Consider the following 17,125-nt stretch of genomic DNA (forward strand, 5'->3'; position numbering starts at 1 on the left):
CTGGAGTTGTCTCCACTTTGACCAACGCTTGCCGGTTGACATCACCACGCATGTTGACACCACCACAAACTAATCTGCTGACACCAAATCACATTTTACTGTTAATACCAACAAACTTATCTGCTGACACCAAAACAAACTTTATTGTTGACACCAACACAAACTTTTCTGTTGACATCAAAACACCTGTTGACACAGGAGACGCCAAGTCGCATACACCAACAATAAAAATTTTCTTTTGCGCATTCTTCTGAAAATCTTTACATTTAAAAGGATTTTTGAATTCTCTAAAGTTCTTTTAAATAGGGATGTGGCACCTTCCCACAGACACATCATCTCCATGGCTTTAAAAGCCACTGAACTTGCAGCAGTGATTCGCTCCCTTTGGCCACCCATCAACGTCGTCGCTCGTTTGTGCAGACGACTTTGTGGCAGCAGTCGAGGATGGCGTAGGTTGATCGCGTCTTGTGCCCGCAGAAGTATGTGTGCTATGTGTATCATGACCTTACACAACGTTTTTTATTTACCTTATCAGAGAGGAACCACTTACCTCAGACAACAGCTAAATATTCCAGCAGCACGTACAGCAGCAACACGAAGGTGTGAATTAAGGATTGAGAAATTCTTCAAGTTGCTCACTTGCAGGAGTTTTGGGTGTCAACTAATGTCCACCATTCATTTGGGTCGGAGTGCGTGCATGTGTAATACTAGGCTGCGATTGTACACAATATTTGTGTGAATTTTTAAAAGAATGGACTTTGACTACACATTTTAATAAATATGTTAAGTTCAAGTCATATTCAGAATCACGTATCGTAATCCTGCAGAAAGGTTAAAAAAAAAGTTTGGTTGTTTTGCTTGGCATTGTGTTCTCACCCCTGCTCCAATATTAAGGTACGACACAGTGTGGGTAGCCGTGATTGTTCCATCACCTGCCGAATTGTTTTATGAAAAGTGGAGCAGGTTTTATTTTAAAGATGTTTTAAATTAGTCACAGATCCCGACCTATATTCAGTAAAGACGCTGGTGGCGAGACTCCAGTTGCAGCGTTTTCCCGTACACCCGAGATATTGTGAAAATCCCCCTTCAAGACTGAAGCGAAAAATCTGTTAACAGCTAAATTCAATTACAACCAAAGGAAGTCGTATTTGCAAACCGATTTTTATTTTCCTTTCTTTCAAACCACTAGAGTCCAGACTTTTAGGGTCACCCCATCGCATACTAATTGAACAATATGGTGATGCCAGATTTTACCACCACCATTACCGCTTTTATAAGAATTTGACTACAATCATCATGTATCATTCAAGCACATCCTGCATCTTTCACTCAAGTTAGTCACACCAGGTGGAATTTTTTGGTATTTATTTATCACCTTGAAAATGCATATAAAAATAGTTCAGGAACAGTAAAAAAAAAAAAAAAATGCCACAGAAATTGCCTGAAATGGTTGAACACATGTTCAACAGTCAGTGGGAGCAAATGTAACTCCCAGGGTTCATACCCTTTACAGGAAGGGTTGCTGAATGCCTGCAGCACAGCACCTAGCTGCTTATGTCCTTCACTTTGGATTTGGACTGCTGAAAATATGTAGAGTTTTTCATACTTTACTTTTTAAAAGTGAGAAGTTTCCCTACAAGAGCAATTGCAAAGCATATTTGCAATGCAATGTTTTAATTTCCAGCTTTATTCTAAACCACATAAAAGCCTGCAACAACTGAAAGATATGTATAGCTGGAAAAACTACTAGCTATAGAATGGTTTACAGGGCAGCGTGAAGTCTAGAAGCAGTCACTGGTTGTGGACGAGCAGCAGCAGAGTTGTTCCTGTAAATGGATGCAGAGAGGACTGTCACTGATTAACCCATGGGTCCTGGTGAATCCTGTCCCCCAAGACACATTAGAAGCATTTGCGGTGCACAATGGAGGGCCCCGACTCATCATATTCCTGCTTGGAGATCCACATCTGCTGGAAGGTGGACAGCGAAGCCAGGATGGAACCACCAATCCAGACAGAGTATTTGCGTTCTGGGGGAGCAATGATCTTGATCTTCATTGTTGGAGGGGCCAGAGCAGTGATTTCTTTCTGCATTCTATCCGCAATGCCAGGATACATTGTGGAGCCACCAGACAGTACGGTGTTGGCATACAAGTCTTTACGGATGTCTACATCACACTTCATGATGGAGTTGTAGGTGGTCTCGTGAATACCAGCCGACTCCATTCCCAGGAAAGAGGGTTGGAACATGGCCTCAGGGCAACGGAATCGCTCGTTGCCAATGGTGATGACCTGACCATCTGGCAGCTCGTAGCTCTTCTCCAGAGAGGAGGATGAGGCTGCAGTCTGCATCTCTTGCTCAAAGTCCAGGGCCACGTAGCACAGTTTCTCCTTGATGTCACGCACGATCTCGCGCTCGGCTGTGGTGGTGAAGCTGTAGCCTCGTTCTGTCAGGATCTTCATCAGGTAGTCAGTCAGATCGCGGCCAGCCAGATCCAACCTCATGATGGCATGGGGCAGGGCATAACCTTCGTAGATGGGCACAGTGTGGTCACACCGTCACAGAGTCCAGCACGATACCTGTGGTGCGACCAGAGGCATACAGGGACAGCACGGCTTGGATGGCCACATACATGGCTGGAGAGTTGAAGGTCTCAAACATGATCTGGGTCATCTTCTCACGGTTAGCCTTGGGTTGAGGGAGCCTCTGTGAGAAGAACAGGTGTTCCTCTGGGGCTACACGCAGCTCATTGTAGAAAGTGTGGTGCCAGATCTTCTCCATGTCGTCCCAGTTGGTGACGATGCCATGCTCGATGGGGTACTTAAGAGTCAGGATACCACGTTTGCTCTGAGCCTCATCACCCACGTAGCTGTCCTTCTGACCCATACCCACCATCACACCCTGAAAAAATAAAATCATGCTTAATAAGTTTTAACTATACAAAACTGCAGAGTTAAGGATGACTTACTGAACGTAGAGTTTCTCAAGTTAAATGATACGAGAAAAGGTTGTAAGCGCCTCGCCCCATTCTTCCTGTACAGTGGCACTAGAGTGGGGGGAGGGGGGAAACGTCGCTTAATTTATTTGCTAATGAAGTATCTATAAATGTATTTTGAATAAGTTGTGAACATTTTATGGCTGGGTCATGTTTGTAGCCTGTACACAGTACGACCGGTCGCCCCGTCAGCCGGCGTGTTGACCTACTTTGTGGAGGGTCGCGTCATGTCATGTCATGTCGAGTGGACTGGGCGCGGCACGCCTGGCACCGACCACTCACATTCACTCGTGTCATGAATGCAGCTCCACTAACTATTCCTTTAGTCAACGACACTGCAGTCAGTTTACGTGGCACAGTACAAAATAATAACTTCAGATTTTTTTAACGACCATCGAGATCATGCTCCACTAGAATACGCTCAATTGTCGCAATAGTAATGTTCTAGTAGCAACATTTGTTTCCAGATATCTACAGGAAGAGAATAAAAATCGTTTTAACAAGCGAACGCGTATGATGTTGAAAGTTTTAACTTCAAGCATCAACATAGAATATCTATTGTACAGCTGTTGGTGTGATCTTTTGTTTAGCGTTATCGCTGCGATACTCTTACTTAGGTTTCGCCAACACAAAAATGTATGAATTTCGCTGGGGGTCGCACAGACAGTCAAACAAAAACGACTGAAAAGACAGTGTACCTGGTGGCGGGGGCGCCCGACGATGGAGGGGAAGACAGCGCGGGGAGCATCGTCACCGGCGAAACCGGCCTTACACATGCCGGAGCCGTTGTCGATGACCAGAGCAGCAACATCCTCGTCACTCATGTTGATGGTTGTGTATAATCAAGTTCAGCTCAAGCCAACACCGGGCAGTTCCGTCTCTCTGTGAGGTTAGGAAGGCTGTGTGGGGATGGTATGGTCAGGACGAGCTATATCAACCTCCACAGACACACTGCACCCATGAGCCTCCTGTGACTCAGGCGCTTTACTTCCATATATGGTCACCCGTCAGGCGCCATTCAGCACTTTTCCTAGAAACCCGGCGCTGGGTAGAGTGAACAGGCCCATATATGGTGTGCTCGTCTTGCGGCTGCGCATACTGCGCCGTTACTTTCCACGTGAGAAGCTGGCGAGAGGCGGGGCTTGTGTCACGTGGCTTGTCACATCACGGCGACGGGGGATGACCGGCTCGCCCTCCGCCGCCGCCATCTTGTGCTGCTGTCGCTGGCGGAAAGATGTCCCCCCCCCCTTCTTGAACTCTGAACTCTTGGCAACTACAGCCTGTCGTCGGCCGCACTCCCACAGCTTGCCAAAGATGGACACCCAGCCACGATGGCAGCACGCCGTGCTGTGTCAGCCTGTGTTGATAAGCTCTGTGTTTGCAAGCAATCAAAATGCTTTTTACTGCCCTCGCCCTTGTCAAGCCACCCGAGTCCCCCACCCACACGCCTGAAGTATGTCACCCGCTTGTGTACACAGTACGTACGTTGTAGCTGACAGACAGGAGGGTGACAGCACTGTGTCGTGGCGAGCTGTGACAGTTGGCGAGGTGCTGTGGACACCGGGCACCTGACGTACGTGCGGTCGTATGGCGTGTCGCATGCGTGCATGCACGAGACGTGGGTGGCGCGTGTGTGTTTGTCGTGTGCGCAAAGCTCTTGACGAAGGCCAAGACATGTCAAAGGTGAATCGTGAAGTAGCTTCGGACACTTGCCACAAGCTTTGTCTGCCCCAGGTCTCGGTGTGCGGCATGTTGGTCAAGATACCAGTGTGTGGCCTGTTATCAAATATGGAAGTGCAGCGTTTCGTCTACAGATAACACGTAGTCTGTTATCAGTATCAAGCATGAGAGTTCAGCCTTTTGTCCTGTTGATGCGAGCATGTTCTGTGCAACCTTTTGTCCTCGCAGATAAATGTTCATACTTTTGTCCTCGCAGATAAATGTGCAAGCTGTTATCCACTGTGAAAGTGCAGCATCTTGTTGACAGCTGTGACGGCCTGTTTCCACAGATACGTGCATGGTCTACAGATAACTGATTTATTTGTCTACAGATAACTGACTGATTTATTTGTCTACAGATAACTGACTGATTTATTTGTACGTGCAGCGTAGTCATACATGGCTGCCGTCTCGCTTGACAGATTTAAAAGCAGATTAATTACTCTTCCAGTGTCAACATGTCACTTTCTTCGTGCCTCATTCACTCATTGTGTCTGTGTACCTCATTCACTTACCCTGTGCCTCATTCACTCAATGTGCCATTGTTACACTGTGCCTCATTCACTCAATGTCTTTGTACCTCATTCACTCATTGTCTGTGTGCCTCATTCACTCAGTGTCTTTGTACCTCATTCACTCATTGTTTGTGTGCTTCATTCACTCAATGTCTTTGTACCTCATTCACTCATTGTCTGTGTGCCTCATTCACTCAATGTGTCTTTATACCTCATTCACTCATTGTCTGTGTGCCTCATTCACTCAATGTGTCTGTACCTCATTCACTCATTGTCTGTGTACCTCATTCACTCATTGTCTGTGTGCCTCATTCACTCATTGTCTGTGTGCCTCATTCACTCAGTGTCTTTGTACCTCATTCACTTATTGTCTGTGTGCCTCATTCACTCAGTGTCTTTGTACCTCATTCACTCATTGTTCGTGTGCTTTATTCACTCAATGTCTTTGTACCTCATTCACTCATTGTCTGTGTGCCTCATTCACTCATTGTCTGTGTGCCTCATTCACTCAATGTGTCTTTATACCTCATTCACTCTTTGTCTGTGTGCCTCATTCACTCAATGTGTCTTTATACCTCATTCACTCATTGTTCGTGTGCCTCATTCACTGTACCTGTATGTGTTCTTTACTTTCATTGTGTCTTTGTGTCCATACAGTAGTATGTTGCTGCTGTTGCGACTTGCAGCGAAATGCAGTGATAACGACGCCATGGGTAGACTGATGTAAGTAGGAAATAGAGTTACGGTGATTGAAATACATGTAAATACGGTTTTTACGGTATATTATTAGTTAGGCCCTTCGCCCCCCCCCCTCCTCCCCTCCTCCCCAGGTCCATAGGCCATCCACGACAGTCCTCCAACGCCTCCGGTCCTGGGCTCCAGGACTGTTGGCAATTGTTTTACTGTTTTCGATGTTTTTGTAGCAAGGGTTTGTTTGACGGGGTGGGGGTGCTAGCCCCACGCCCAACCCTCCTCCTTTTTCAGCCGGGCTTGGGACCGTCCTTGGCGGAGTTTTTACGGTATATTATTGTCACAAAACATCACCACTTCAAGTAAGGACCTGGAACTTGCGAGAAAAGCGAAGTAGCTGCAGAAACCCGCTCAGACCCGGGGAGATGGTGCAAACTCCACACAGACAGTTGGTCCACCCGCCAGTCAGCGGTCCGGTGACGTAACGGTTAGCGCCTGTCACCAACACACTGAAGGTTGGCTGTCCTGGGTTCATTTCTCGTCTCGGGCACGCTGTTCTTTCTCTGCACGTGGCATCTGTTTACAGGGCTGGCTGCTTGCCGTAATATAGCCTCAGTTGCTGGCACGGCGTAAAACACAATCCCCCCCCCCCCCACCAGACGTTGGTGCAGCTTTATGTTGGTCAGGATGTTGTGTCGTACGTTGAGTGTCTAAGATATCCTGCAATAATTACTTTCGCAAGGTAATTACTATCAATGTACAATCATGTGTTAATCCTCAGAAGAAAGTTAATCATAACTGGAGACAAAACTAGAAAGCACCAAACTAATAAATATCAACATCTAAGGGGAAGGGACAGGTGCACAAGGACAGTGCAGAGTGGAAGATCCTGTCAGAGCTATTACAAAATTGTTCCCGCTAAACTCATTAATATTTTTTTCAGCCTCCATAATAGGGTATTTTAAATACTGTGATGTAACGAGGCGGGGCAGCAGGATGGGTTACCACCCGAGGGTGAAGGGGTCACTTTAGTCGGCTCGTTCCACCCGACTTTCTCCCTCACACTCAGTCACCCGCCTGTTCACACGTCCGCACGCGTACTGACTAACAGCCACTCTCACCCACATGCGCAAACACAACTGACAAAACAGTGTACAACGTAAGAGATTATAATTGAAACAGAAAAGCGAAATTAATGTTGAATCATACGAGACGCAATATTGGTCTCTAAATACACGAACTATCATCAGGTCACTTAGAGTTAATGTGAAGAAACAAAATACACTTTCCTTCCAGCAGTCCCAGTACGCACCCGACGAACACTCCCCCAGTCTTGGACAGTGCTTACACGGCAGCGTCTTCACGACAGCCGCCTCTGGACAACCAGTGGTGGACAGCCACAGACCTGCCTTGGCCCACTACTGTCACTACTGGCTGAGATCACAAGTCACACACCGTTACCCCTGGCGACGACGTTAGAAGTGAGTTTCCTGACGCACTGTCCCTAGTTCACTGGCATTGCTGCTCCTCTGGTTGCCCCAGGCAACGGACACAGATGCGGTGACGATTTCAGGCGACAGTAGTCCGGCACCGGCTCCAGACGACCAAGACATATTTTCGAAATGTGCACGTTTTGGCCTTTCTGTTGACACCACAGTTACCTTGTGCCTAACACTGAGGGAGGTATAAAGGTGTGGAGTGTGGAAGTACGGATGTGGTCATTTCGAAAAAAGCGAGTTCAACAGGGTTCCCAGGGATCAGGGATGGTGCCAAAAAAGGACCTTAAAAGGACCTTTCATGCATTCGTAAGGACCTAAGTGACAGTCATCAATGCTTATGTTTTTCTCTTGTGTGGTCGGAAAGATGTATTATTTATGATCTGTGGTCTTCTCTATGTTCTCAAATACATTTCTAGTAATAAATAATCAAAGAGTTAATTTTGATGCCTGTCTGCCATATTTAATTAGATAACTTAAAAAGTGTCCTTAGCGCGCTGATAACATACACCGTTAATGTTCCAAGTTTTCTAGAAATCTAAGTAATAATAATTGCAAACCTGAAAGCCATTCTTTGTGTAATACAAAAGTCGTTCACGTGTCTCTCTCTCGCACACACTCTAACGGGAAGAGAGAGAGAGAGAAATAGAGCTATGCACAGTAGTACTAGAAGATCAAAGTTCAAGAAAGAGTAAGTTTCTAAGACTTTTTAAAAAGAGTGTTTTTTGCGAATACGGAAGGGCAACTAGTGTTGTACAGATGTGTAGTGCGGCGAAAAATTTTGCGCCAAAGTCGACTCCGGAAATAAATTTGTGGTAATATTTTATCGATAAAGGACTTAAAAGGGTCACAGAGAAAATGTAAGGACCTGTGTGAGAATTTGAAAGGACCGCATGGCGTTTGGCGAAAATTCAATATAAAGGACTTAAAAGGACCTTGCAAGGACCTGGGAACCCTGGTTCAAAGATTGTCAGCAATTCCACCAGTTTTTTTCTTTAGCACCGGGTACTTCTGATTGTTCTGTGCTACCTTTGGAGGCTGATGCAATACAGCACACTCCATCATTCAAGTCACAAAATGACAGAACGAACATTTGCGTGCTTGTGGTGTCGGAGCCTGTTAGCAAAATAATCGGAAATGGAAGAAAACTGTTATTTCAATCTAATCAGCATCCTCACACAGAAACAGTAGAATACTAACAAAGTATCTACTAGAGTGGAAAAAGGAGTCAAGAAATAAAAGATGAAGTAAAGTGCAAGCTGACATCCCGCAATACTTGCAGAACTAAGGCGCCACACACACAAAACCAGAAATTTCTAGAAGCACAACTTTCATGTCAGTTTGTGTTTGCTTATGACCATAGACTGTTAATTCACTCAGCACTGAATAAACACTTTCCCCTTTATTCAATAAAAAGCGGAAAATGTTCCACTGGCTTCACGGATTACAAAGTAATAAAGCGTCGTCGCTTTTCTCCATGCTCTCACTTCTCACAGCAGACGTCAACAAACCTGGCGGAAGGAACGAGTTTCCTCCCCTTTAGCCAATCGCTCAGCGCCTTTCTTTGCGTTACCATGGAAACTTCAGTGTGTGATTCTCCCATTGGATAGCGTCGAGATCAACGACCAGATTTGTTTACTCCTAAACATTTTCAGAAAAATCTTTAATTTGTTAATATTGAATGAATCTCTAATGAGACTGAAAATACAGACTCAAAGCTCTCTGGCAAGTATAACACGATGGGGTTCTGCCATGGTACGAATGGTTTTGATTTCGTCATTTTCCGGTGAAATGGAGACGGATCGCCGGGGTTACTGCGAGTAAAATATAGTTCAAGGCAATTTTTAATTTTTATTTTAAAATAGCAGTGTATTTTCCCGTTAGTTTGATAACCAATGAATCCTTTTTTTTTTTTAGAAAAGTTAAACTGCACAAACTTGACCCATCACCTTTCGTGGCCTGTAGCACGAAGCTGTTGTACGCGACTTGAACTCAGATGTGTTGCAGTGGATTTTCTGAGACCAAGAACTGAAATTGTTTTTCGCTTGTTACCTGTCATATAGGAGTTGAACTTCAATGTGTTTTTTCTGTAACCTTGCTTTTCTGGTTATCTGATGTGAAAGGTTTCACCTTTCGTTTTCTGTGTCTTTAGCTCCTTTCTCCAGGGATGAACTATTGACCTCAACACTTCCATCGCCCCTCACCTCGTTTGACCTTGACGTCAAGTAGCGGTGACCACCTCTCAGGTTACCCTTACCTCCACTAGGGAAGACCCCCGTCACTAGAATGCACTTGTGGGCGGAGTTCATCTTATAAGGAGGTCAGTGCACAGCACAGTTCCACCGGTCTGTCCTCGCTAACATCGCTAGTCTCTCCACCCGACCTCCTCACACCTGTCTTGTTATATCTTACCTGAACATTAGTGTCGCTAAGTACTATATTTGTTATAGTGTAGTGTTGGTGTTATTTCAGCTGTTTCTTCATATACCTGTTCACTTTGACTGGTAGCTTCTGTCTTTCCTTTCTGACCATCATCGGTGTGCTGTTGATAGGGTTCCGCTCATTATTTCTCAATATCTTTCTAGAGTGATTGCAATGATTAGGGCTGTGTTGGTTCTCTTCCCAAGAGCAACATAGTTCTCTTGTTTGCCATGTTTATTCCAAACTTCCTGCTGATTTTGTTCCTTGATATAAACTTCCTGCTGATTTTGTTCCTTGATATAAACCTTCCTGCTCTGATTTTGTTCCTTGATATAAACCTTCCTGCTCTGATTTTGTTCCTTGATATAAACCTTCCTGCTCTGATTTTGTTCCTTGATCCAGACTTGCTGCTCACTAGCGCTTAGGATGTTGCACCTCGGCTGTTAGCGTGTCATCTCACGCATGGTGCACACGTTCCAGCATCCAATCCTAGTTGTGTCTTCTGTGGTCAGATCGTCCATCCTCATGTCTTGGGGCGGCTCTAGCAGCCTTTGCACACAACAGTAACTGTGTTTATTGTTTTGATCTTTGTTTGTATAATATGTAATCTTTTGTAAGTGGTTGGTAACCACGTGTTCAATCTTCATCCTAGAGAACCAGGAAATTAGAGATTGGTCTTCTTCTGGTTCTGCCCTTTGATCCTTCCGTCGTTGGTGGCTAGTCGTCTAGAGGTCGCGAGACATGCCAAGTCCCCGGGCACGACAAAGGGCTGATCCTTGGGAGAAGTGTGTGTAATGAAACAAATGGTTAAACTAATGGACACCTAGTGTTGACGAGATCACTATGCAAGTCCTTCTGTCCCCAGGTGTCACTGCACAGGGGCGCTGTGGCAGGTTATGTCGTCTGCGCTTCTCACCGGTCATCAGAAACAGATGGACCAGTCTTTGATTACAAAGAGGAGACGAGACAGTACATGTGTGTCCTTGCTCCTCCTACACGCTCTCTTTCTCTGACACACACACACCATAAACACAAACAGCTCATCGTTTTAATTTTATTTTAATTTATTAGTTCAGTTAACAAAAGACCGCCTTTCATTTAATACAAGGACATTAACAGCTACGACTGTGTCTGGGACACTGTGGTGGTAAAAGAGTCTGGAATGTAGCATAAGGTATTTCCACATCGCAACTGTCAGCTACTGAACAGGTAGAGGCGGTGAATACAGAGAGAATTATGCTTTGTGAACGCCGCGCCACGGATGACCGAAGAAAATGTCTGTTAGAACAAGGGATGGACACAGGTATGAAGGTTTCATGACAGCAACAATACAAAATCATGACCGGGTGTAAAAGGTAGATCGCAAAATAAATTGTTTGATCCGAGGTCATTATCATGAGGTGTTGACAGTCAATGACAACTTCGATGCAGTTTCAGCGAGGTCGTTGTTGTTGATGCTCAATACTGGGAGCACGGAGAATATCAACTACTTGAGCAAATAAATCGAGTGAAGGCTTTGCCTGCAGTTCGTTTAGAAGCATTTGCGGTGCACAATGGAGGGCCCCGACTCATCATATTCCTGCTTGGAGATCCACATCTGCTGGAAGGTGGACAGTGAAGCCAGGATGGAACCACCAATCCAGACAGAGTATTTGCGTTCTGGGGGTGCAATGATCTTGATCTTCATGGACTGGGGGGCGAGGTTCTGGATCTCTTTCTGCATTCTATCTGCAATGCCAGGGAACATTGTGGAGCCACCAGACAGTACGGTGTTGGCATACAAGTCTTTACGGATGTCTACATCACACTTCATGATGGAGTTGTAGGTGGTCTCGTGAATACCAGCCGACTCCATTCCCAGGAAAGAGGTTGGAACAGGGCTCAGGGCAACGGAATCGCTCGTTGCCAATGGTGATGACCTGACCATCAGGCAGCTCGTAGCTCTTCTCCAGAGAGGAGGATGAGGCTGCAGTCTGCATCTCTTGCTCAAAGTCCAGGGCCACGTAGCACAGTTTCTCCTTGATGTCACGCACGATCTCGCGCTCGGCTGTGGTGGTGAAGCTGTAGCCTCGTTCTGTCAGGATCTTCATCAGGTAGTCAGTCAGATCGCGGCCAGCCAGATCCAACCTCATGATGGCATGGGGCAGGGCATAACCTTCGTAGATGGGCACAGTGTGGGTCACACCGTCACCAGAGTCCAGCACGATACCTGTGGTGCGACCAGAGGCATACAGGGACAGCACGGCTTGGATGGCCACATACATGGCTGAGAGTTGAAGGTCTCAAACATGATCTGGGTCATCTTCTCACGGTTAGCCTTGGGTTGAGGGGAGCCTCTGTGAGAAGAAACAGGGTGTTCCTCTGGGGCCACACGCAGCTCATTGTAGAAAGTGTGGTGCCAGATCTTCTCCATGTCGTCCCAGTTGGTGACGATGCCATGCTCGATGGGGTACTTAAGAGTGAGGATACCACGTTTGCTCTGAGCCTCATCACCCACGTAGCTGTCCTTCTGACCCATACCCACCATCACACCCTGAAACAGAGGAAACATGACAAGGACGTGGAAATCACTGCTGGTATGCATGTAAGTCATTGTTCAGAAATTTTCATCAACATCAGGTTTTTTGTTTACCTTAGAATTGAATCTCTCTTAACGACCATGGGCGCCTACAGTATCTTTTCACCGCGTGACAAATACTATGGAGGGAGGTACTCCAAAGAGATGTGATAATGTTGTGTTTGTGTTGTCAGCAGGGGGGGGGTACCTATAAGTCTGCTTTGGCTGACACGAGAGCGAGAGGATGGGGGGATGGTGTGTGTGAGTGGAGGAGAGAGGAAACCCTCGACATGGCACTACAAGATGGCAGTGGCACTTGTCAGCAGATCACTGGGCTCACGCGTTGACTTACAGAGGTCAAATGTTAAAATGAAAACTACATTTTGTAGGCAAATAGTCAGTCAGTCAGTCACGCTCGTGCACAGGACGACATTGTGCGTGCGTCAGTGGGTCTGCAGGAAGCACGGACAGGGAAGTGACGACAGGTCACCGATATCATCGGTGAGGTCAAATGTGCTGACGATGATGTCTTGACGAGGAAGTCCTGGTGTCGCAGTATCTGGGTTCCGCGAGTGAAGTGGGGAATGGCGGAGCCCACGTGACTGCACGTCACGCACTGCTAACGGCGTCAATAGCAAGCTGTTGTCATCCTCTGAACACTAACGGGCCAAACATGTCGGTCATACAGGGACACGTGAGTGTGTGAGACGATCTGACCCTGGTGACCACACCACGTCACCTGCTACGTGTGTCATGGTTTCCCTGTATTCTGTATTCCCGTGTTCGCCAACATTACAACTTTATTAATCCACAAGGGCCCTGGAGGTGTGCGACTCGACATGACTGTGGATATCAGTCGTGTGATACAAAGCGATTTTGAAGGCCACGGCAAATGTAAGACACCCGAAAATGCACCCCCCGCCAACACCAGCACATGCACTCTCCCACCCCACCCGAACTAGCGCGTGTAACCACGTGACGTCGCCGCCACTCAGCTCGATGAAGAAAGTGGATGTGAGTCAGGTGACCCCCACACGCACCCACCATTCACCATACACGCCTGGACCTCCGAATAACGACTGAATTGAGCCAACTCAGCAGACAGCGGCGGACATTGTACAAGTGCCTCAACTTCCGTCGCCGGCTCTCAGCCTCGTGTACACTGGCCTGCGGGTGGGGGGTGGGGGTGAGGTTGGAGGTCGACAGACGGCGCGTGGTCGAGACGCCTTTTGATTACAGCACCAAGTCGACACACAGTGGCTGGGTCTGTGTGTGTGTGGAGTGTGTGTGGAGACCACCACCCTACCCCTTCCTAACGACTTCCAAAACTCGCAGTGGCTCGAGCCTCTTGCCGGCGGTTCGTGACCCCCAGGGAGAGCACCCGTGACACGAAATTCGTGCAGGCGCTGACTCAGACATTAGCATAGTCGTGTCATCGATTTCACGAACTCAAGTGAAGACAAACATTGATCACACCGCCGGCAATGTTGAGGATAAGTCTGTTGACTGTAGATGACACTGAGGGCAGTGTTGAGGATAAGTCATGACATGACTGTAGATGACACTGAGGGCAATGTTGAGGATAAGTCATGAATGTCTGTGTATTAACAATGTTGTGCTCTAAAATCGTCTACGCTGAGCCCTGACACGACTATTTGCTGCACTACCTACCCAACGTAGCAGGTTAGTGTGAGCGACACCCGTGGCCCACGTTGATGGACACCTTCAGGGTGACATTGCCACTGCCACTGCCACATTGTGCTGAGTAGTGCATAATACTCAACTCTGTCAAACTCACAGTAGTGCTATATCATTCACGACGTGCTAACCAGTTGTGTCATAGTAGTGCTATATATATGTGTCATAGTAGTGCCATATATGTGTGTCATAGTAGTGCTATATATATACCTGTGCCATAATAGTGCTATATATATGTGTGTGTCTTAGTAGTGCCATATACATGTCATAGTAGTGTCATAATAGTACCTGTCTGAAATAGGTTGGCAGCGATGTCTTAAGTGCTAGAAGGTGGGGACTGAGTATCAAGGCATAAACTGAAAGACAGTGTACCTGGTGGCGGGGCGCCCGACGATGGAGGGGAAGACAGCGCGGGGAGCATTCGTCACCGGCGAAACCGGCCTTACACATGCCGGAGCCGTTTGTCGACGACACAGAGCAGCAACATCCTCGTCACTCATGTTGATGGTGTTTGTGGTGTAGGTGGATTATTCTAGGACTGCAAGTACAGGTTACAGCAGGCATTTACACTCGGGGCACGAGGCGCGTAGGGCGCGGCGGCAGGTGGAAATGCGGGACGAGACGCGCGAGTGGCTTTATTCAGCCGGATCGATTGTTGGCCAGCACCCCACCAATGGCGATATTCGGGCTGAGTGAGAAGCTTTCCGGCTCGACACTGTCGCCTGTCCCTGTGCCCATACATGGGTCACGAACCAGCTCCGTAACCAGGAGGTCGACTTGCCTCACTAGGGCGCCGCCCCGCCCCGGACTTCTCCTCTGCGACCCCGCGACTGAAATGGCAGTCAAGGACGGTGTGCCATGGTGATATGCCATCTGGCGGTTATCTCATCGCATGTCTCAAACATCAGCTTCATTCTGTCCTAGTGTCGTGCAGAGTGGTTACTTACATACACTGTCAGATTATACACACAAGCTGTCATGTCCTGACATGAACCACGGGAAGACTGACACAAGCTGTAGTGCTCACTGCCATGTCTGACATTGAACCACGGGAAGACTGACACAAGCTGTTAGTGCTCACTGCCATGTCATGACATGAACCACGGGAAACTGAGTGTAGTGCTCACATGTCCTGACAATGAAACCACGGAAGACTCACAAGCTGTAGTGCTCACTGCCATGGCCTGTGCCTGACATGAACCATGCGTGGGAATGCAGACCATATGTGGACTGACTTGTAAGCGAAAGTGTATTCACTAACCTACAAGGTCTACACTATGACTGTTGTTGGCACTGAGGGAGGTACCGTACAACCGCCTACATATGGCGTTTGTAACGGGTGGACAGGTTCCAGCGATGTCTGACACGTGACGTTGAGATATTGGCTGACTACATGTTAGTAATACTACTTTACACGTACAGCACTATGAAGGTGGAGCTTACTATACTCAGTTTGTAAAGTTGTTGATGTACAGCAGGGATGCCCAACCTTTTTCGGCCTGCGGGCCATATCCATTTGGGACAGCCGTGTCGCGGGCCACTTCACCGAAAAAATACAAAAAAGAAAGAAAAAATAGAGCAGATATTCATTTTTTATTAGAAACAAGTTGTACTTACGACATTTTATGTACTAATTAGTGAGGATATATTGGGATATTTCCCGAAACCAACTCTGAATGTCCGGCCTCATCGTAGAGACACCAAGTCAGAGAACTGAATCGAATGTTCGTCCATCGAAAAAAGATTGAGAGACGCCCCTACGTAGGGATAAATACTTCTTCCTTTTTTCTGTTTTTTTTTTTTTATTATTATTACTAACATGCCGATTTCCTGCACTGTGGGCAGAAGTTTCGCGGGCCGGATGGGACAGGCGTCGCGGGCCGGATATGGCCGCGGGCCGTAGGTTGGGCATGCCCCCTGATGTACCAGTATTACAATTTAATTGGCAGGAAAAAATATGGGGCAGCTTCCTTGTGGGTGGCGGTCCGGTGAACGTAATGGTAACATCTAGTCACCAGTACAGTGACGGTTGGCTGTCCTGGGTTCGCCTCTCGTCCCGTGCACTCTGTTCTTTGTCTGCTTGTAGCATCTGTGTACAGGGCTGGCTGCCTTGTCATGATGTATGTAGCCTAGTTACTGGCTGCCATGTCATGATATATGTAGCCTAGTTACTGACTGCCATCTCATGATGTATAGTTACTGACTGCCATGTCATGATGTAGTCTAGTTACTGACTGCCATCTCGTGATGTAGTCTAGTTACTGACTGCCTTGTCATGATGTATAGTTACTGACTGCCATGTCATGATGAAATATAGCTGCTGACTCGGTGTAAAACACCAATCCTCCCACCTTGTGGAGTGGTGTGTCCAGTATGCCTGCAGTCCAATGAGGTGTCAGGGTGGTGGGATTCCCCATCTAAAAATACCTCGAAAATGACGTCACTGAAGCAGGAGTGACCTTGAAACCTTGGTCTGTCTGTCTGTGCGTCACGTGATGCCGACATGACGGAAGAGGACGACAAAGAATGTTGAAAATATCGAAACAAAACTACTTTGTGAATAAAGACTAACAGGATGTTGCTAACCCTGGGTCTTACCCCGAGGCTTAACAATGTCCGCTGGCAAGAAGGACCTCAGAAGTTGTTTTTTTTTCTTTTTTTTTAACATTTTAACTTTCAAAAGTCGCTGGTGGCTGGGTTTCTAGAAAACGTGAGTGAAATTCGCGGTCTCGTGGCTGTCGACTACAACCATCACCCAAACACTCAGGTCCACGAGACCGGCGACCGCAGACACACGTCACAGACCTCACGTGCAGCGGCATCACGCGTGGAGTGCAGACATGCATGACTAGATGTAGACGTGTTGGTGGTGCTGTGTGGAGATATACCTGTGTATGTGTGTGTGGCACCCGGGCTGGCAGCCTCCATACAGGTTTCCATGGTGACCATTGAGTGGCAGTAACTCTGTGATTGTTCTGATGTTTGCCTGCATCACAGCTTCCCGTGCTTGCTTGCATAGTCCGCACATGTGTGAGT

The 17,125-nt window shown here is 47.1% G+C and overlaps 1 pseudogene; it reads right to left on the bottom strand.

Annotated features, from left to right (window-relative positions):
* Positions 1-1,348: 1,348 nt before the first annotated feature.
* LOC112574610 lies at positions 1,349-14,554 on the bottom strand (annotated as a pseudogene).
* Between the last annotated feature and the right edge of the window lie 2,571 nt (positions 14,555-17,125).

This window comes from Pomacea canaliculata, linkage group LG10, assembly GCF_003073045.1.
Source record: "Pomacea canaliculata isolate SZHN2017 linkage group LG10, ASM307304v1, whole genome shotgun sequence".
Taxonomy (NCBI): Eukaryota; Metazoa; Mollusca; class Gastropoda; order Architaenioglossa; family Ampullariidae; genus Pomacea; species Pomacea canaliculata.